This window comes from Rhinoderma darwinii, chromosome 1 (assembly GCF_050947455.1).
Source record: "Rhinoderma darwinii isolate aRhiDar2 chromosome 1, aRhiDar2.hap1, whole genome shotgun sequence".
Lineage (NCBI taxonomy): Eukaryota > Metazoa > Chordata > Amphibia > Anura > Rhinodermatidae > Rhinoderma > Rhinoderma darwinii.
The window spans coordinates 591,573,077-591,596,094 of NC_134687.1; positions in this window are offsets into that span (position 1 = coordinate 591,573,077).

A 23,018-nucleotide genomic window follows, 5' to 3' on the forward strand; every position below is an offset into this window, starting at 1 on the left:
GCCCTCCAGTGATTTATCCAGCTTCCAAATCATAGGTGATAGATATATATATCTGAGAGAAAAGACGACACAAGAGACCATGTTTGTATGCTCAAAATCCTTCTCTGCGGTTTATTGATCCAAACAAGTATATAAGTATAATGACAGGAAAGGTGTAGGCTTTGGTTTCAGCCAATCATCTACAATATGATAATGACTCTGATTCAGCCAATGAGAATATTTCAATGCATTATAATAATTCTTCACCCTCCAAGCCCCGGTGGCCTGAACCTTGTCCCATGGGAAGACACACATTTCAGAGACACAAGTTAATTTGTCTCCTTCTTATCTCACTAGAGAATGGAGACTGCAGATAAGTTGAAATCATTTAAACAGAGGGCTGAATCCCCTTCCCTCATGGTAAACAATGTCATTGTTCATTCGGCCAAGGCTATTTGATCTGCTCCTCACAAGAGTAATAAAACATTCAATTCAAGAACACATAACATAGAATTGCTTCAAGACATCTGCTGACATATTACTTTTTTACTTATTAATCTCAAGATGGCTCCTTCAGGCCAAAAGATGGATTCCAAGAATCCAAAATGGACGCCTAACATACAAGATGGAGTCCATGCAAAATGTTATCTTTTAAACATATATTCTAATCACTTTCACATTTCCCACCTTTTGTTTATATGAGGACATTTTGTATCCACGCCAGGTACTTAAAGGAGTGCTCATCCCAACTTGAGGACTTACCTAACCGTTTCACCTCATCCCCTGGTCATTTCAACAAAATTCCTTCCCATAATTGTTTCACTCATAGGGTACACTTGATAAAAAGATCCAGGATGCTGGGTAATCATTTTAACCTTTGCTGCGAAGCATTGCCAAAGTTTTGTCAGGCCTCAAAATATGAGCCTCAGAAGCAAATATAATGCAATACATAATAAACCTGCAGGACATTCTGGAGCAGACCCATTACCCATCCCCCAACACCCTTAAACCAGTTAGAGGGATTGAGCCATGACAACCAATCCGGCCACTCCAGGTTCCAATCATCTTTAGAATTGGCTTTCCTGAACTCTTCCTTTATTTTCTCAGCTCTATCTCTGTCTTACTTGTCCTGCCTAATGCCAGTAGGGTCTATGTAATGGCAACAGGCTGTATCAACTACTTGGCACATGCACATCCCCCCTTGGGCAGCATTCAAAACATTAAACACATAATCTGTGAAGTGTCCCATCTGTCGGCCACTTTCTCTATATTATGAGCATTTTTTACTGTTAAACCTACTAATATTGGCAATAATCCAAACTTCTCCTCTACGGTACTTGAATTGGTAATAATTGTTGCACTGTCACTTACTGTCCTAATGGGACTTTTACCCCTGCAGATATAACAGGTCGTGGGCAGCATCTTCCTCAAACCTAAAGACACCCGAGTAACATAACCTCCGGACTCTCATTGCTGCCATGTACTTCTTACATATGAGTGACAACAACCAGTGACCTTCATCTCATACCTCCATAGATCGTAATTTACAGTACCGTGGCATGTTTACATACATTATAATTATAAACCTCAGACAATATAAACAATAGGGCCTCAATTAATAATATAATGCTATCACCAATCTCATGCTATCACCCTCAGGTTTTGGGTCCCATCAGTTCATTGCAAGTCCTGTACATCATCGTCATCTTCTTCTTCTGTCTTCTGCTGCTGCTGACGGATACACTCAGGTCTTTGGTCTTTACTTTGAACTTTGCTGATGTCATCAGGACTTGGTTTGGTCCTTCTCATCTGTCAGACAACGTCTCTTTTTGTATACGTCACCGGGCTGTACATAGCACCTCATGCTGTGAGCCTGGGGTGAGATCCCACGTAGACGGATTAGTGGGGTTTTATTGTGACCACCACAAACCCTCCGTATTTGTCCTCTTCCTCCGGTAAGTTACTTGTCTGCAAGGCTGCTTAGAATTGTGACACTGCCGTCAGTTCATGACAAACGCGTTGTACTGGCTCAGGCTGCACCTGCCGCATCTCAGTGATGGAGTTCATCATATTAAAAGTCTTCTAGTTCATGTTTACTGCCACTTGCTGGGGACCCCCAACCCTCGTCAATTGTTAAAATAAATGCTAATCTGGTGATAACATCATCCGCATACACTATAAACGATGTTCTAAGTACATACAATAATAATGGCAGGCCCTTAAACTACATCAAACAAACACCTTTATGTAAGAAAAACTTCTCTGTTCCACTGGACAGTTACTGGGTACATTTCATTTGCACTTGGTGTTTACACTTTTCAGCAGGATTTATACCTTATTCTGAGCTGATTACTTTTAACAGCTCCTACTCACATAAATATTCACAGATACCATACGTTTTATCTGACAAGTGTCTCAAACCAATTTTTCTCCCCCTACTCTGGTTAGTTTTACCTGGGAAGGCCTCCCAAGGTCTGTTCTATATGTGGGAGGCGGGTATGATAAGGTTGGCACCGGTCTGCCAGGACTGTTCTGTAGGCAAATCAAACAGCTCTAACAGAATTTAGCAGCAACAGCTGTAAAGCCTGGGACATCCCAATTAGATCTCACCAAATCGATCCTTGCAGTCTTGGGGCATATGTGAGGTCATACACCATCAATACAAGTGCCATCAAGAATGCCTACCGGTTTACCTTCCTTTATCATCCACATTCTGTTAGAATCTGGTTTTCACGCCTTCCGCTCCCAGTTGAACACTTCCTGTGGAGAACAAACTTTTTCATCGGATAACCATTAATTGATCTTAATCAGATAATTCAATTGAAGAAAAAAACATTAACAATTACATATTTATGTTAAATGTTCACACTGGGCAGTAACTAAAACTGATACATACAAACTGATTCTTCTTCTTTACATATTTTTACTGCACAGAATCCTTTCACAACAAAAATATTTTGAAATGAGAATCTACTTGCACTGAGAAGTTATCATTTACACAAACATAATACTGACGCACGCCTCCAATAGTCCAATGCTAAGGCTGGTCCAGAACTTTACATAAAACTTAACCTCAGTATTTAATATTCCCACAACACTTCTTGAATACAGTTATTAAACAAACTAACTTTGGGATGACATCTGGAGAACTGCTGATATCTTATTGTACAAACACCACTTCAATACTTGGGATAAAAACGATTCCCCTGTCACTACACACAACGTCTGCAGTGGGGAAGATGCCGGCCGGGCTTCAGGCCCCCCTGAGAACAGGTCTACACATACGAGCACATCTTCATACACTTCTACCTCGGGTAGTTGTATGTTCTGCAGTCGCTGGGACAGGTAATCTGGCCGGGCTGCACTTTTCACAGGTACCTTTGCTGTTTAATCTATGTCATGCCGTGCACACATCATGCCGGCTGCTACAAACCTAGTGGTGGCATTATTGTATCCAGGGACAAGCCAATTTACTGACACCTGACTGCACATACCTTGTTGTCAGTTCTGTCATCTCTTGCTCTCTCAATGGGCTTACTCGATGATGCAATAAAGTTCCTACTACCAATGGGCCCATAATTGTGGGCGATACCAAAAGCGTACCTAGAGTCAGTGTAAATGTCGGCCGTCTTAACTTCTGCCAGGTTACAAGCCTCAGCGAGCACCTCCAGCTCCGCTCCTTGAGATGAACAAGAAGGTGAGAGTGGTTTCTGGGTAATTTACCTTGTGCCTCGTATCCTGTCTTGTACATACTCTATGAAGTATTTCTACATTACAAATTTACATTAAAAACCCATATCACATATAGATAGAACATTTCAAAAGGATGGCGTCTTCATTCTCAAAAATAAAAACAAATGTTATACACTTCTCCACACTCATCTGATAATCCAGAACACTTGAGAATCCCACCCCCATCAGATCCTATAGATACCTGATTAATACCACAAGAAAAATATTTTTACTAAAAATCGGGCATAAAATTAACAATGTTCAGATATTTTTCACCTCCTTCCCAACTAAATCTGTAAAAACTCATGGTCTCTTACACAATTTGTAGACCTCCTGGAAACAAATTCATTAATTCCAAACAAAATAAAATTGTACCTGATCAGTCCCCTCACTACTCCCCCTTTTTGGACTCTGCGAAAGTAATGTAGCAGGGTTCAAAACTACATCTCAACATAAGAAGGTTGAGCACTCTATCTGTGCGGCACTCGTTTGGCCCCCTATAATACACAATAGCCTGAAACAAAAACGACTTCCTCCTGACAAAACAGCATGTTCTTTTAGATACCTTGCAAACATTTACTTTTAAAACCTCATACATTTTCAAAAATTACATTTAGGCAGCACTATAGCACTTCCTATGCATATGTAAAAACAAAAACAACAACTATAATTTTTTATCCAATAAAACAGAAAATAATATCTGCTAATATTAATTACTGCAAACCAATAAACTATATGTGGGAGTAGGGAACAGTAGGGGTACATACATCTTCAAGACCCCATGTCTCACAATATCTGTATTTTAATTCATTTGAATTAAAGGAACAGTGTCATCAGAAATTATTTTTTTATATGTTAAAGATGTTAGTGCTTTATTAAAAACTTTTATATTTATTTGTGTGTTTGTGTTTTACTTTTTCTTATTTTTACACTTTTTCTTCCCTATGGGGGCTGCCATTTTTTTGTTCCATTTCTGTGTGTGTCGATTAACGACACATACAGACATGGAATACGGCAGCCACAGTCCCATAGGTACTGCGAACGGCTCCCGTCCCATTGACTGCAGTGTACGGCGTCTGTGTGGGAACTGCGCATGCGCCGCTCCCACACAGTCCTATTCGAAATTGGCGCCGTCCGGCGCCATTTTCCTGTGGACCGGAAGTCGCGGCCGGACAGTAATATTACTACTTCCGGTCGCGGCTTCCGGATTTCTGCACTTGCACCAGCGGCAGCAAACGGAGCGGACGGGCCGGAGGGAGCCGCGGCGGCAGGAGCAGCTAAGAGATTTCAATGTATGTTCGTGTTTGTGTGTGTTTACTACTGTATGTAAACCTACTACACTGTGGGTTACCTTAAAAAATGGCGACACACAGTGTAGGAGGTTACACCGTTCAAACCCCTCGTTTATCCCGGCACTAGCCAGGATAAAGGAGGGGGGGATGCTGAGAGCTCACTAGAGCGAGGGCTTTTAACCCAATGTTGCAATGCTGCAATTTTGGGAACAGCTCCATCTAGTGACCAAAAATGGGTAGTATTATAAATTAGAAATAATTTATAATCTTTCCTGGACTCGTGCAAAAAAATAAAAAAAATTTGAACAATGTTTAATCACCCACACACTAAATGTTTAATTTTTAAAAAAAAAACATGTTTTTCTGGCAACACATTCCCTTTAAGTTCAAAACATTACGACATTAAATCTTATCACATCATAACACATAAATATGCAGCGTAACTTTTATCTTTTATGCAGACAAATTCTGAAATAATATTTGACACACTCGGTACTTACGGACAACAGCGCATGCACAAATATAAGAAACATTCCTAACCACTACAACCAGCGAGCGGTCTTCTCCCTGTCTCACACATATAACCCCCCTTTCCTTCAGGCCAATGCTTTTCTAAAATGACTCCAATTTAACCCTATACACAAAACACTAAAAATTGTACACAATATAGATCTAAAATCAGTCCAATATTGTAATTACTTGTCTCATCAGTCCATGCTCTATATATATATATATATATATATATATATATATATATATATATATATATATATAAGCTTATATCAGTCTGCTTCTCAGACTTCACACTGCACACGTTATATCACACACATGTTACATCACACAGCCCCTCTCCGTCACAATCTATATTTGTCATCATCATCATCAATTCCTTATATGCAGCACTCCGGATTCATTTTCTGTCTCTGTTTATTCACAAACAGCCATTTATTAACATCCACCTACATTTTTGAACAATCAACTCATTTGATCACATATCTCATCCTCCCCACTCAGCCATTTACTCTGTGGGCTGTAGTCAGGGGATTTGCTATGTATGTTGGTGATTATTTCTTTAAGGGCCTTCGGTGTGCGCCAATACCAATTTCCTTCACTGTAATTGTGTAGGTAGTTATACTACTACGACACATGTGGGTCATTCTTTGCTTTGAACACAGATTGTTATGTTACCACGGTATTCATTTCCAGCGGTCTCATATTAATACAGACTGACTGACTTGGATGTTATACTACATCAAAAGTCCATACCAGATTATCAAATGCGTGCTAGAAATCAGTCTGTACTGATCCCCACCTTATGCCAGTCTGACAATGCATACAACTGGTTGTTAAGGACCCTTACACATAATATTACAAGCTGGCAGTGTGTGCTAAAAGTGTATCAATGATTATTCAAAACAACATTCAAAAAGTTTTCCCTATTGCACTGGGTAATGGTACATACACCCTTATCACACATCTCACATGAACTTTCATATATATTCATTTGACTACTACAATCCTGACAAAGAACCTATTATTACAGAACCCCTTTTAGTTGTTATAGCGTTTTCTTCCCCTGTTTGTCACAATAATCTTTGGCTGTATATCACACTACGGAGCTTCCCCTGTTGCTCTGCTCTCCAAGTTCTCCATTATCAGGACTTAACCACAGAAGTCCTAATGATACTACTGGATATCACCTCTGAATACCCAACTTTTCTGTCCCAGACTCTCTGCTATAAACGCGCAGTCTGTCTATCCGCGACTTTCTGCTATACTCGTGCAGTCTGTCGATGTTCGCAACTCTCTGCTATAAACGCGCAGTCTGTCTTTTCGGACAGTTGCCAAGTCAGGCGTCCCTGATACTCGGCTCCCTCAGAACAACCAGGCAACAGGAAAACATTCCCCTTTGATCCTTAACAGTTTCTACACAACAGCCAAATAATAAATACAATTTTCAACAGACCTATAACAATACACAATTCATTGCAGGTTCACTACACCACATTCAGCTTCCTCATCTTACACAGACAGATGTACGCCATGGATTCACACTACTTCTACACAAGTTTCTCTCTTTTTTTTTTGTCCTACGTCATCACATTCCACATGAGGGGATCAAGCACTCACTCCTTACAGCTTCTGTTCTCACAATCGTAACAATTTCAATATTCAATGCCGGCAAAAATGTTCTCATAGTCACACATCTGTACAACAACTCAAGATAACGTACGTATCTGCAATCATTCATCACACTAAAAGCGTTCAACATACCTGCTGGATAAACACTGCGTATCAGGAGATGTGACGTCATGACCGCTAATTCCGGCCTCGGCAATGAATGAGTGAACCATGTTTGTAAGAATAAGCTTCTTACGTACCGGCCGGTTTTTGATATTCACTGATGCAAATGCCGTCAGGCCTCCAGCGACAGCATATTAGACGAGCAATCTCCCGCGTTTTCGGCACCAAAAACTGTTAACGCAATCATGGGCCAAAATATATTAGACTGAAATTTGTAATGGGTATGTCAACCGATACCCGCCCTCCAGTGATTTATCCAGCTTCCAAATCATAGGTGATAGATATATATATCTGAGAGAAAAGACGACACAAGAGACCATGTTTGTATGCTCAAAATCCTTCTCTGCGATTTATTGATCCAAACAAGTATATGTATAATGACAGGAAAGGTGTAGGCTTTGGTTTCAGCCAATCATCTACAATATGATAATGACTCTGATTCAGCCAATGAGAATATTTCAATGCATTATAATAATTCTTCACCCTCCAAGCCCCAGGTGGCCTGAACCTTGTCCCATGGGAAGACACACATTTCAGAGACACAAGTTAATTTGTCTCCTTCTTATCTCACTAGAGAATGGAGACTGCAGATAAGTTTAAATCATTTAAACAGAGGGCTGAATCCCCTTCCCTCATGGTAAACAATGTCATTGTTCATTCGGCCAAGGCTATTTGATCTGCTCCTCACAAGAGTAATAAAACATTCAATTCAAGAACACATAACATTGAATTGCTTCAAGACATCTGCTGACATATTACTTTTTTACTTATTAATCTCAAGATGGCTCCTTCAGGCCAAAAGATGGATTCCAACAATCCAAAATGGACGCCTACCATACAAGATGGAGTCCATGCAAAATGTTATCTTTTAAACATATTCTAATCACTTTCACAACCTGCGGTGCGGTTTTTTAATTCGCAGCATGTCCATTTATGTTGCAGAATCGCTGCTTTCTGTTGTGGGTTTTCTCCATTGAATTCAATGGGGAGGTAAAACCCACAACAAATAGCAGATGTTGATATTTTTGCGGCGGAAAAACTGTGATTCTGCCACAAAAAAATTGCAGTAATGTCAGGAGCTTCCCAATGCTGGAGTCCCCAGGCAGAACATCACAACCACTCTGCCGTGGACTTTGGCCCAGGGAAAGCTCCTGACGTCTCTGTTCATTTGTGGACAGTGACTTCAGGAGTTTCCCCAGGGCCATTCCCCAGGCGACATATCCCAGGGTATGCCATATGTTGTGGCTGAATTCAATAAAATCCAGAGTATTAACTGGTCGCTGACTGCTTCATGGTTTCGTTCACTGTAACTTGACGTCAGTAACAAAATCAGTTACTGCGTATAGTATACAAATGTGAGAGCCACATTTTCCGTTGCCCACCCCCCAGTAATGGAGGGGAGGCCCAATCTCTTTGGCTGTATGGGGCCCGGAAATTTCTCATGGCGGCCTTGGTGGTATGATTCAGTCACTATGTGGTCGTCGTGTGGCGGTATTATTAAGTAACAGTATGGTGGTATTATGCAGTCACTATGTGGTAGTAATATGTGGTAATGGTGAGGCTATATTATTCACCTACAATATGGTGGTATTATTCAGTCACTATGTGGTGGTAATTTGTGGTCATGATGTGGAGGTATTATTCAGTAACAGTGTGGTCATGGCGAGGCTGTATTATTCAGTAACAATATGGTGGTATTATTCAGTAACAATGTGGTCATGGCGAGGCTGTATTATTCAGTAACCGTATAGTGGTAAGATTCAGACACTATATGGTCATAATATGTGATCATGGTTTGGAGGTATTATTCAGTTACAGTATGGTGGTATTATTTAGACACCATGTGATGGTAATATGTGGTGGAGGTATTATCCCCCGGCAAGGGGTCCTTAATTGGCGATACCACCCAGCTTTCCCAGAAACGGATATAAATAAGAAACAGCCAAACAGAGTTTTGAAAAGGGTTATTTGTATTTTCCTTTGGGGTAAATGCATTTTAAGACTGTGCATATATTATGTAACAACACTCAGCGCATCGCACATGCTACATTCAACACTGCGGCTGGGCAGCCATGCTCCTCATTTCCAGATGTTCTGTTTCTACAAGTCAGAAACAGCTGGCACCAAGTCTCAGGCAAGTCCTATTATTACCGGCTGTTATATTAATATCTCCATTCTCAGAGGCATCACGTTCCTGCGCTGATTCCTGTTCACATTAATTACTCGAGCAGCAGAAGCTGTCACTTCAATTCTGTGCTTTCCAGGATGGGGAAATTAAGCGCTCACTGGCTATGGAAGCTGCCAAATAAAAAGATGTGCAACTGATGCGAACCAGGACACCAGGTGTTAGCAAAGGAGAAGGATTGGCAACAATGAGCCCGTGTCATCACCAAATTGTCTAAAGGTAAAAAACTAAAATCGGACATTTCCAAATCATAATAAACCTGAATAGCCATATACGTGCTTATTACGCCAGAGTGAAATAGAAGCGATAAACACCCCATATAATATGTCGAACAATTACACAGTTCACATATCGAATGAATCTACATAAAAAGCTGAGTTACTTTGTAAATACATTACATCACTTATTTTGTACTGATACTCCGTTACAACCTGTATTATACTCCAAGGCTGCATTCACAATTATGCAGGCTGCAAAGCTGAAATCTTCAGTGACTGCACAGAGTTTATGATGATGTAACGTCTATGGCCGGGGGCCGTCGTTCAGACTTACCCTCTGATGGCCCCGGCCATGGACATCTGTCTTCTCGGCGTCCGCTCCCTCCTGGGAGACGGCGGCACTCTCTTCCGGGTCCTCGGACCGTTTCCCGCAGGGTGCATCCCTTCCCCGTGGTAGGGTATATTATCTCTCCTTGCCAGAGACTATGTCCATGTCCGCCTATGTGAAAGAGAACTTGGAGAAGTGCTTCATACGAAGGTCTTCCTCCCCGGGTTCTTCTTTGTTAAAAAGAAAGATGTCTCTCTTCGTCCTTGAATCGACTACTGAGGTCTCAACCAGATCACGGTGAAGAATAAATATCTGTTGCCACTGATCTCTGAACTGTTTGATCGTATACGTGGTGCCAAGATTTTTTCTAAACTAGACCTGCGTGGGGCTTACAACCTAGTCCGGATTCGCCAGGGTGATGAATGGAAGACTGCATTTAACACCCGTGATGGACACTATGAGTATCTAGTAATGCCCTTCGGCCTGTGTAATGCTCCTGCGGTCTTCCAGGAGTTTGTGAATGACTTTTTCCGTGACCTCCTCTATGTTTGTGTAGTAGTCTACCTTGACGACATCTGGATTTTTTCTCCAGATCCTATGACGCACCAGAGACATGTCAGTCATGTTCTGCTACGGTTAAGGAAGAATCGTCTGTACGCCAAGTTGAAGATGTGCGTGTTTGACAGAGATGCTCTACCCTTCCTGGGCTACATCGTCTCGAGATGGATCCTGAGAAGGTAAAGTCTGTTCTGGAATGGCCACGTCCTCAAGGCTTGAGGGCCATGCAGCGCTTTTTGGGATTCGCTAATTTTTACATGCAGTTTATTACAAACTTTTCCTCACTGACTTCTCCAATCTCTAACCTCACTAAGAAGGGTATGAACGTCAAGGTGTGGACTCCCGAGGCAGAGTCTGCATTCAATAGCCTGAAGATTGCCTTCACGTCAGCCTCTATCCTCCATCATCCGGATGTCTCTCTGCAGTTCTCGTTGAAGGTGGACGCATCCTCTGTCGGTGCTGGTGCACTCCTGTTCCAGAGAGGTCCCAAGGGCAAGTCAATGGTATGTGGATATTTCTCTAAGCTCTTCTCTTCCGCAGAACGCAACTACTCGATTGGGGATCGGGAGTTACTGGCCATCAAATTGGCCCTGGAAGAGTGGAGACCTCTACTAGAGGGCGCAGCTCATCCAATCCTAATTTTTACAGACCGCAAGAATCTGACCTACCTCCAGACGGCCCAACAGCTGAACCCTCGTCAGGCCAGGTGGTCACTGTTCTTTACAAGGTTCCAGTTTGAGCTCCATTATCGCCCGGCCGACAAGAATATGAGGGCCGATGCCTTGTCCAGGTCTTTTGAGACGGAAGACACCTTGGAGAGTCCACAAAATATTATTGATCCATATTGCATTATCTCTGTCAATCCCCTGCAAGTTGGGGACATTCCTCCAGGGAGGACTTTTGTGCACCTGGCTGATCGGGGAAGAATCCTCCACTGGGGACACTCCTCTTGACTGGCAGGTGAAGCGGGGGTCCGTAGGACCCGGGATCTGATTGCTCATCATTTCTGGTGGCCCATGCTGCCCAAGGACATTATGGACTTTGTTTCTTCTTGTTCTGTATGTGCAGCCAACAAGGCCGCTCACTCCAGACCTGCTGGTCTGCTCCAGCTATTGCCTGTGCCCATTGCTCCCTGGCAGCATAAAGCTATGGAGTTTATTATGGACTTGCCTCTCTCTGCTGGATGCAGTGCTGTCTGGGTGGTGGTGGATCGATTTTCGAAGATGGCCCACTTCGTTCCTCTGACCGGTCTTCCTTCTGCTCCTCAGCTGGCCAAGCTGTTCATCTTTCACCTGCACGGCTTGCCGTAGCATATTGTGTCTGATCGGGGGGTTCAGTTTACCTCGAAGTTGTGAAGTTGGACTTTTTTTTTGATCAGCCTACCATCCTCAGTCCAATGGTCAGGTCGAGAGGATCAATCAGATCTTGGAGAACTACCTACGCCACTTCATTTCCAAGCAGCATGATGACTGGGTGCAGTTGCTCCAATGGGCTGAATTTTCCTACAATAATCACACCAGCGAGTCCACAAGGAATACACCGTTCTTCATTGTTTACGGCCAGCACCCACAAATTCCTCTCCCGGTGCCCAATACTTCCGAGGTTCCAGCTTTTAGAGACTTCCTACAGATCTGGCAGCAGACTCGATCCTCCATCCTAATGGCAGTCGACCGCATGAAACGGAAGGCTGACACAAGGAGAAGAGAACCTCCTCAGTTTTTTCCTGGCACGAGGGTCTGGCTGTTTTCCAGGAATATCCGACTAAGGGTGCCATCGTGCAAATTTGCTCCCAGGTTCCTCGGACCCTTCGAGATCCTACAGCAGATCAACCCTGTCGCCTATAAGCTTCGGCTGCCTCCTACCCTCAAGATCCGCAACTCCTTCCATGTCTCCCTCCTGAAGCCGGTGGCTCTGAACCGCTACACCAAGACTCCTAGCCCTGTGGTTGCTACCAGTGGCCCTTCAGACACCTTTTGAGGTTCAGGAGATCCTGGACACCAAAAAAGTGAGAGGAAAGACCTTTTATTTGGTGGATTGGAGTGGGTTTGGTCCTGAAGAAAGGTCTTGGGAGCCAGAGGAGAACCTCAATGCTCCTACTCTTCTGAAGAAGTTTCTCTCTCTCGCTCTGGTCCCAAGAAGAGGGGGCGTAAGAGGGGGATACTGTAATGTCCGTGGCTGTGGGCTGTCAGCTCCAATCCCCCTCCTGAAAGCCGCAGCCTCAGGAGACTCCAGCACCCGCTTTAACTTACCTCAGCCGTATCCCGTAGGGTGCGCGCGCACGCTCATGCCCGCTCTTAAAGGGGCAGCGCGCGTTCCAGACTTTTGATCAACTTTGACCCTTGAGTACCCTGGACTATAAGAGGGGTCCAGCCCCCTGCTTTATGCCTGAGCGTTGTTGATGTTTGTCTATGTGATGGCCTCCTAGTGTGTTCCTGTTTCCTGTTCCTTGCATTCCATACCATCCTGTTCGAGCACTGTGCTGTGCCAAAGTCGTGTCGTGCTGTATTCCACGTCTGACCTGCTTCACCTCGCCTGACGTCTACCTGCTGCCTAGTCCAAGCCGAGCCTGCCCTGCTGCTGTCTGAGCTGCCACAGGTACCTATACGAACTATAGACATTTGCTTGCGCCCTGTTGGCCAGCTGCCTTACCGCCAAGGCGGTACAGCCCAGTGGGTCCACAGACCCTTCGTGACACACAGGATCAGTACAAGATAAGTAATTAAATTTTTATTGAAATTATATTTAGATATATAAACTGTGTAATGGTGTTCAAAGGTGGACATGGGCTTTAATGTCATCTGGTTCATAATTGTAAAACATTAAAAAAAGTACCAACGGCGCTGCACGGATGAACAGAAGGATGGACGACTTAGAAAACCATCAGGTAAAGTTTAATGAAAGGGCTACGCGTTTCAACACCGAACTGGTGTCTTCATCAGGCCAGTATAGACTGTGCAATACAACATGCATTTATATACATACAAGGAAATAGAAAAAGACCGCCAAAAACAGCAGGTCAAAGGTCAGGGGTCAGCCGGGTCAAACACAAAAAAAAAAAAAACTTTAACAAATTGAGCATAGATAAACAAAGCGTCCCTGGTTGCCGAGCAACCCAGCTGACGCAAAAAAAACTGACATGGCCACTGAAACACAGCGCTGGACCGCATGTGACACAGGGAGGAAAAAACCAATGCTTCTACATTGCTGACTACTTAATAACATAATATGAGGTCTATACATATTATATCAAAATTCCACATTAAAAGACATATAAAAAATGCTGAAGATGTGTTATATCTAAAAACAACATAAAAAGACATAAAAATTATATTATAATTATTATAATTATTATATAAAAGTGGACAATGGTCCTGATAAAGCTTATGTTGTAATTAAAATCATACCTAAAATTAATCACATGTTTTTGCCAACAGAAAAAAAGGGGGAGTTGATCACAGCCGGGGCACCACACAAGTGGCCCAGAAGAACACAAGCACAAGAATCCACACTAAACGGTCACTCCCAAAAAGTGCGTGATTCCAATCTATGCTTAAAATACCCAATCATTGTTGTTATAATCGTAAGAAATGATAACTAATATATTTACAAGTGGAGATACTTACAATAGTACTGACCAGCAGCATAAATACAATTCATAAAAACGAAACAAAAGAGTCTACATCAATATAAGAGGAGGGACAGAGGATTAGATTCATTCCAGGGATGATTCAGTGAGATCATTTAATCCATTGGGATATAAAGTACCCAATTTATATATCCAGAAATTTTCTCTCTGTTTGAGTCTAATAAATCTGTCCGATAAATCGGCTGGTATTTGCTCAATGGGGGTGACTTTTATGTACCTAAAGCTGCAATCATGTTTTGATGCACAGTGTCGTGATACGCTTTGTTTTAAAAAACCTTAACTCACATTCGACCTATGCTTGTTAATACGGTTTCTTAGTGTCTGCTTTGTCCGGCCCACATATTGTAGCTTACATGGACATTGAAGCACATATATTACATATGTGCTCCCACAATTAAGGTAATTTTTAATTGGAAATGTTTCACCCGTCAGTGCAGAAACAAACTCCGTACACTTATTGGTGAGATTGTTACAGCATAAGGCACAGATTATATAGTAATTGCTACAGGGAGCTGGAGGGGATGATTATGGGGTTGTACATACAGTCTGCATATAATATTTGCCATCTGCTGGTGAAAGGTAAACATTACATGGGAGATGTTCACCTTTCACCAGAAGATGGCAGACAGCATTACTTTCCGACAGCAGTCGGGTCAGGGAGGAAGGTGGAAGGAAAGGTCTAGCGTCTTCATGTTACTGCTGACTGGAGCAGTCCTGTTCTGCTGTACCCAGCCCATATGTGAGTGAAATCCAGCAGAGCAGGTAAGTGTCACGGTCACAGGCTGTGTGGACCCACTAGGTCGCTCCGCCGTAGTCTATACAAAAGTTTATAGCAGGTCGTTTCACTCGGGTACCTGAACTAGTCCAGACAGTGGCTGTGGCTTCAGCACGGATGGAGGTCGGTGCAGCAGGTTGCGCCAGATGTGGCGGGCAGTACAAGATGTGGCAGAAGACACTGGATGTGGCAGAAGACACTGGATGTGGCAAACAACAGCAGCTGCAGTAGGACACGACTCCAATACTAGTAGGCACAGGAACAAGAACACAGCATGGGATACAGGAACAGGTAAGAGGGCACGGGTAAAAACTGGAACGGGAAACACTATGGGACCATTTGCAACACAGACTTGGGATAAACTAACAATGCTCAGGCAAGGATCAGAGGGGCTGGAGCCTTCTTATAGACCAGGAAATCATGTGGGTTGATGTGACAGGACACAGCGGACTGGAGCGGAAGTGAGCGCTGGCGTCTCCTAGGAAGGAGATGGGGACCAGCGCTCACAGATCCATGGCTGCGTGCGTCGGGTGGTGAGTGAACCCGACGTCCCGTGGCCATGGATGCTACAGTAAGTGTGTGTGTGTGTGTGTGTGTGTGTGTGTGTGTGTATGTGACAAAGTTTATATGTGTGTGTATGTATTTTTAGGTGTCACAGTATATATACATGTTTGAATGTCTATATATGTGTGTATATGTTTGTGTGACTACATGTATATACTGTATGTAACAACTTGCATGTATGTGGACCTACTGGGCCACTCTACGGTAACTGAGCAGCTGCTGATCAACAGAGTCTGTGAGAGTCAGTAAAAGATAAAGTACTTGGAAGGACAGAAGTGGGTATATGCCAGACCGTCAGGGGGAAGCAGACCTGTGCAGGTTAATGAAGTTCAGCTAGGACACCGGACTGGAGTAGTGCATTCATCTCGGACACTGAACTTGGCTGGGACACTGGACTGGAGTAGTGCAGTCATCTCGGACACTGGATTGACATGGGCACCGGACACATAGTGAAGTCGTCTCGGACACTTGGTTTGGCACGGCACCAGACACAGATGGTGAAGTCGACTTAGGCACTAGAACTAGACACAGATACTGGATACGGGAAACAGGATACAGCTAAGGAACCATTTGCAAGACAAACGTAGGGAAGACACAACATTGCTCAGGCAAGGAAGGGATGGGCAGAGTTCCTTTTAAAGTTCTGGAAGTGCTGGGATAGGGTAGGGAAGGTTTTCCTTGTGTGTACACTGGCCCTTTTAGAGCAGGGGCGCGCACGCGGACACTATGGGCGTCAGCCGAAGAAGAGTGCAGTGTGTGCCGGCGTCTCGGAGGGAGGAGACGCCGGAAAATCTTCAGAGGTCTGTGGTCCCGGCTGCCGGTAAGTGGAAGATGCTGGCGGTCAGCAACCGTGGCCATAACAGTACCCCCCTTTCACCCCCACTTCTTAGGTCCAGAGCGTAAGAGCAATTTCCTGGCAAGAGCTGGAGCACCCACATTTTCTTCAGGCTCCCAAGACCTCTCCTCAGGACCAAAACCTTTCCAATCCACAATGTAAAATGTCTTCCCCCCCCCCCCTACCTTCTTGTAGTCCAGGATCTCTTTGACCACGAAGACCTCAGAAGAACCTGCTGGAAGAAATTGCAGAGCCAGAGGATTTTCTGTATCGGTTCAGGACCACAGGCTTTAGGAGGGACACATAGAACGAGTTGGGAATTTTGAGAGTAGGAATTCTTCTTTTCCTATCGGCATATTTTTTTTCATGCGACCCACTGCCTGCAGGATCCCGGAATTAGTTTGCTGCCACACCTGAAGAAAGCTTCCAATAGTAGAATTGGCTGAACGCACTTGACATGTAGCCGATGAAGGAAGAGGAACACTTGGATGTTGGTTGTACACAATGAAGAATGGAGAAGAGACAGTAGACTCACTCGTGTGGTTGTTGTAAGAAAATTATTATAAGAGAACTCGGCCCATGGCAGAAGATGTACCAAATTATCGTGTTGACCAGATACAAAATGACGAAGATAATTCTCTAGTAGTTGATTCATTCTCTCAACCTGACCATTAGATTGTGGGTGATAAGCAGAGGAAAAGTCTAATTTCACATCCAAAAGTTTACACAGGCTTTCCAGAATTTAGATTTAAATTGTACACCCCGATCAGACACGATATGGAGACGAAAGATATGCAGAACAAACACTTTGCCAGGCGAGGAGCAGAGGGAAGACCAGACAGCGGAACAAAATGTGCCATTTCAGAGTCATCAGTTTAAAATGACCAGGACAGGGCATTGGCTTATACGTTTTTAGCTGCAGGATGGAAGTGAAACGGGAACTGGAGTCTGGCAAAAAACAACGACCATCTGGCTTGACGAGGGTTCAGTCGGTGCGCAGACTGTAAGTAAGTGAGATTCCTGTGATCGGTTTAGATGATGATAAGATAAATAGGCCCTTCTAGCAGGTGTCTCCACTCTTCTAAAGACAATTTGACGTCCAGTAACTCACGGTCCCAATGGAGAAGTTGCGCTCTGCAGGAGAGAAGAGTTCAGAGAAGAAGCCACAGGCTACTGCCTTACCCTTGGAGTTTCTTTGAAACTGGAGTGCTCTATTACCAATGGAAGAAGCGTCAACCTCCAGCGAGAACTGCCGAGTCACGTCAGGATGGTGCAGAACACAGGCTGAAGTGAATGTGCTCTTGAGGATAGTGAAAGCAGACTCTGCCTAAGGGGTTCAAACCTTAGCGTTCACTCCCTTCTTTGTGAGGGCAGAGATTGGGGTAGTAAGAGATGAGAAGTTTGGGATGAATTGCCGGTAGAAATTTGCGAACCCAAGAAATCTCTTTATAGCCTGGAGACCTTGTGGATGTGGCCACTTTAAGACGGACTTCACCTTCTCTGGATCTATCTTGAGTCCACGATCAGAGACAATATAGCCCAGGAAGGTCAAGGACTTCTTTTCGAACACGCACTTCTCGAATTTGGCGTATGGGCTATTCCCCCTTAACTGCGACAGGACTTGGCGAACAATGCTTCCGGTGAGTCATCAGATCTGGTGAGTAAATCAGGATATTGTCCAAATATACCACCACACAGACATACTGTGGATTCCCGGAAGATGTCATTCACAAATTCCTGAAACACAGCTGGTGCTTTACCCAGTCCAAAGGGCATCATGAGATATTCATAGTGACCGTTTCAGGTGTTGAATGCGGTCTTCCTTTCATCACCTATACGGATACAAATCAGGTTATAAGCCCCGCATAGATCCAGCTTCGTGAAAATCTTGGCCCCACGAATTCAAACGAAGAGCTCGGAGATTAGGGGCAAGGGGTACTTCTTTTTTACCATGATTTGGTTTAAACCACGGTAATAAATAAATGGTCTGAGTGATCTATCCTTCTTTTCAATGAAGAAGAATCCGGGTCCGGCTGGAGAAGTAGACTTCCTGATGAACCCCTTCTCGAGCTTCTAATTGACATAAGTCAATATGTAAGGAGAGAGGATAAACCCATCCATGAGGGGTGAGGCTTCAGGGAGTAATTCTATAGGACAATTGTAGAGACGATTAGGAGGACGGAGCACTGCCTCCTTCTTGCTAAAACCATCTGCGAAACAGGCATACTGTAGAGGCAGTCCAGAGCGTGACAGAGGCAGTAGGGACAGTACAGGATGAATCCGAGGCAGGCAGCGGTGAAGACATCGGGGTCCCCATTGGAGGACCTCCCCAGAATTCCAGTCTAGGACAAGAGCGTGTTGGCAAAGCCATGGCAGTCCCAGCAGGATGTGGTTAATGGCCTTTGGGAGGACAAGCCAAGCTATTTGTTCCGAGTGAAGGACTCCTACTTGTAGCCTCAAAGGTTTGGGGATGGAAAGAATGGGATCTGGCAGAGGTTGACCATTTACAGATGCGACCGCCAGAGGTTTCTCCAGAGAAACTGTGGCAGAGTGAAGACTGTGTACTAAGGCCTGTTGAATGAAATTTGCATTTGCTCCAGAATCCAGATAAGCGGGGAGAGAGATTGATTCTTCACCTGAGAGGATAGTCACGGGAATAGATAATAGTCTCTCCTATCAACCCTAGGTGCTGGAGTTTCCCGACTTCTGTGGACATTGACGCACAGAATGACCCTTGTGGCCACAGTACAGACATAATCCTGCAGAGAGACTGTCAGACCAGGAGCAGCAGCACAGAGTCTTTCCACCTGCATAGGCTCCTCAGGGGCAACAACCAAAGGAGGCAGTAGGGGTCTCTGGAACCTGGGTTCCAGTCTATAGGACCTTTTCTCCCGGGGGAATTTCCTGGGCGCGTTCCTGGATTCTCATATCGATTTGTGCTGCCAGCAGAATTATAGCATCCAAGGTGGACGGTAGGTCACGAGCCGCCAGCTCATCCTTTTTTTGCGAAGCCAGTCCTTGCAAAAAAGTTGGACCCACTGGACTGTACCGCCTTGACAGTATGGCAGCTGGCCAACAGGACGCAGGTCACAGTCTATAGTTCGTATAGTGTACCTGTGGTAGCTGGGACGGTATCGAAACAGGCTCAGCTGGGACTAGGCAGCAGGCAGGCGCCAGGCGTGGTGTAGCAGGACAGGCGTGGTATACAGTACAGCACGACTTCAGCTCAACACGGTACTTGACCAGGATAGCGCAGGATACAGGTTACAGGTAGCAGGAACGGGAAACACTGGGAACTGGAAAACACTTAGGAGACCAATTGCTTAGACAGACTAGGGTAACGACAACAAGGCTCAGGCAAGAGAAGAAGGGGCTGGGCCCCTCATAGTCCAGGGGCTAATGGGCTAATTTTGACTTAATTTCAGGTGCGCACGCTGGCTCTTTTAAGAGCGGGCACCCTACGGGACCCGGCCGGGAGAAGCGCAAGTGAGCGCTGGTGTCTCATGAGGAGGAGATGGGGACCAGCGCTCACCGTTCCATGGCTGCGGGTGTCAGGTGAGTGAGCCTGACGGCCCGCTCCATGGGAATGACAGTATCCCCCCTCTTACGCCCCCTCCTCTTAGGGCCAGAACGAGAGAGAAACTTCTTCAGAAGGGTAGGGACATTGAGGTTCTCCTCTGGCTCCCAGGACCTCTCTTCAGGACCAAACCCCTCCAATCCACCAAATAAAAGGTTCTTCCACCCACTCTCTTGGTCTCCAGCATCTCCTTAACCTCAAAAGTCTGATGAACCGCTGGGAGCCGCTGCAGGAGTGGAAGTCTTGGAGTAGCGGTTCAAGATCACCGGCTTCAGCAGGGAGACATGGAAGGAGTTGGGGATCTTGAGGGTAGGAGGCAGCCGAAACTTGTAATAAACAGGGTTGATTTGTTGCAAAATCTCGAAGGGTCCAATGAACCTGGTAGCAAACTTGTACAATGGCACCCTCAGCCGGATATTCCATAGAGGACAGCCAGACCTTCGTGCCTGGAAGGAAATGGGGAGGCCCTCGACTTCTTGCGTCTGCCTTTTGTCTGCATGCGGTCGACCGCCAGCAGAATAGAAGATCGAGTCTGCGGCCAGATCTGTAGAAAGTCCCTGAATGCAGAGTCAGCTGCAGGCACCTGGGACGTAGTGGAAACAGGAAGAGGTATTCGAGGGTGTTGGCCATAGACAATGAAGAATGGACTCTTAGTGGTGGTCTCACTGGTGTGGTTGTTGTAGGAGAACTCAGCCCAAGGAAGCAGCTGCACCCAGTCATCATGCTGCCTGGAGATAAAGTGTAGTAGATAGTTCTCCATAATCTGATTTATTCTCTCGACTTGACCATTGGACTGGGGATGGTAGGCAGAGGAAAAGTCCAACTTCACACTAGGAGTACGCAGAGGGCTCTCCAGAACTTTGAGGTGAACTGAACCCCCTGATCCGACAATATGTAGAGGCAAGCCGTGCAGACGGAAGATGTGTTGGACGAAGAGATTGGCCAGTCGGAAAGCGGATGGTAGGCCGGTCAGTAGAACGAAATGAGCCATCTTGGAGAATCGGTCCACAACCACCCAGACCGTACTGCAACCAGCAGAGAGAGGCAGGTCCGTGACAAAGTCCATAGCAATATGTTGCCAGGGGGCACCGGGCACAGGCAGCGGCTGAAGCAGGCCAATCGGTTTGGAGTGGGCAACTTTATTTGCTATGCACACCGTGCAGGAGGAGACAAAGTCCATGATGTCTTTGGGCAGCGTGGGCCACCAGAACTGTGGAGCAATCAGGTCTCGGGTCTTACGGACACCCGCGTGACCTGCCAATTTGGAACTGTGTCCCCAACGGAGGATTCTTCTTCTGTCAGCCAGATGCACAAAAGTCCGCCCCGGGGGAATGTCCCTAACTTGCAGAGGGTTGACAGGGATGATGCAGGATGGGTTAATGATACTCTGTGGAGAATCCATAGTGCCCTCTGTCCTGAATGACCTGGAAAAGGCCTCGGCCCTCACATTCTTGTCGGCCGGACGGTAGTGGAGCTCAAACGGGAACCGGGCAAAGAACAGCGAACACCTGGCCTGACGAGGATTCAGTCGTTGGGCAGTTTGGAGATATATGAGGTTCTTGTGGTCCATAAATATCAAGATGGGATGAACTGTGCCCTCTAATAGATGACTCCACTCCTCCAGTAACTCCCGATCCCCAATCGAGTAGTTGCATCCACCTGAAATGAGAACTCTCGAGAAACATCTGGATGATGGAGGATAGAGGCTGACGTGAAGGCAATCTTCAGGCTATTAAATGCGGCCTTTGCTTCTGGAGTCCACACCTTGTCGTTCATGCCTTTCTTGGTGAGGGTAGAGATAGGGGATGTCAGTGAGGAGAAGTTCGGAATAAACTGTCTGTAGAAATTGGCGAATCCCAGGAAGTGCTGTATGACCCTCAAGCCTTGAGGACGTGGCCAATCCAGGACGGACTTTACCTTTTCAGGATCCATCTTGAGGCTTTGATTCGAGCTTCTTGGAATTGTTCTTGGATCCTTATATCAATCTGGGCGGCCAGACGGATGAGGTCATCCAGCGTAGATGGTAGATCCCGGGTGGCAAGCTCGTCCTTAATCCTAGGAGACCGTCCCTGCCAGAATGTAGCCACCGGGGCCTCAGTGTTCCACAACAGTTCTCCCACTTGGGTGTGGAAGTGGATGGCGTACTCGCCCATGGAAGTGTCTCCCTGGCGTAGGTTCAGCAAGGAGACGGCTGCAGACGAGACTCGTCCAGGCTCCTCAAACACCATGTAAAATGTCCGTAGGAACCCCTGAAAGTCACGGGTCTCTGGTCCTTATCTCTCCCAGATAGGGTTCACCCATGCAAGGGCCCTGCCAGTAAGCAGAGAGACGATGAAAGCGACCCTTGCACCATCAGACGAAAATGCTCTTGCATACAGGCTAAAGTGGATCTGGCACTGGTTCAAAAATCCACGGCAGGTCCTTGCATCTCCATCATAGCGGTCAGGAAGTGGCAAAGAAATTCGGGGATCAGCACTGCCAGGAGGTGTAGTCGGAGGATCAGTACTGCCAGGAGGTGTAGTCGGTGGATCGGCAGCTTGCACCTCCAGCCAATGTGAAATAATGTGCAAGGTCTGGAGGAGTTGGTCCTGTTGAGACCAAAGGGCTAGCATATCCGTCTGCATCTCTTGTGATGTCATCATGGTTTTGGATTGACCAGCGGGGTCCATGGCCTGAGCCAACTGTCACGTTGGGTATGTGGACCCACTGGACTGTACCGCCTTGACGGTATGGCAGCTGGCCAACAGGACACAGGTCACAGTCTATAGTTCGTATAGTGTACCTGTGGTAGCTCGGACAGTAGCAAGACAGGCTCGGCTGGGACTAGGCAGCAGGCAGGCGACAGGCGTGGTGTAGCAGGACAGGCATGGTATACAGCACAGCATGACTTCAGCTCAACACGATACTTGACCAGGATAGTGTGGGATACAGTTAGACATACATGGACAGTGATGTCAGGGGCAAGCTCAGAGCCAGAGTCCCGGGCAGAGCACTATTAGCGCACTGCCTGGGACTCCAGCTCTAC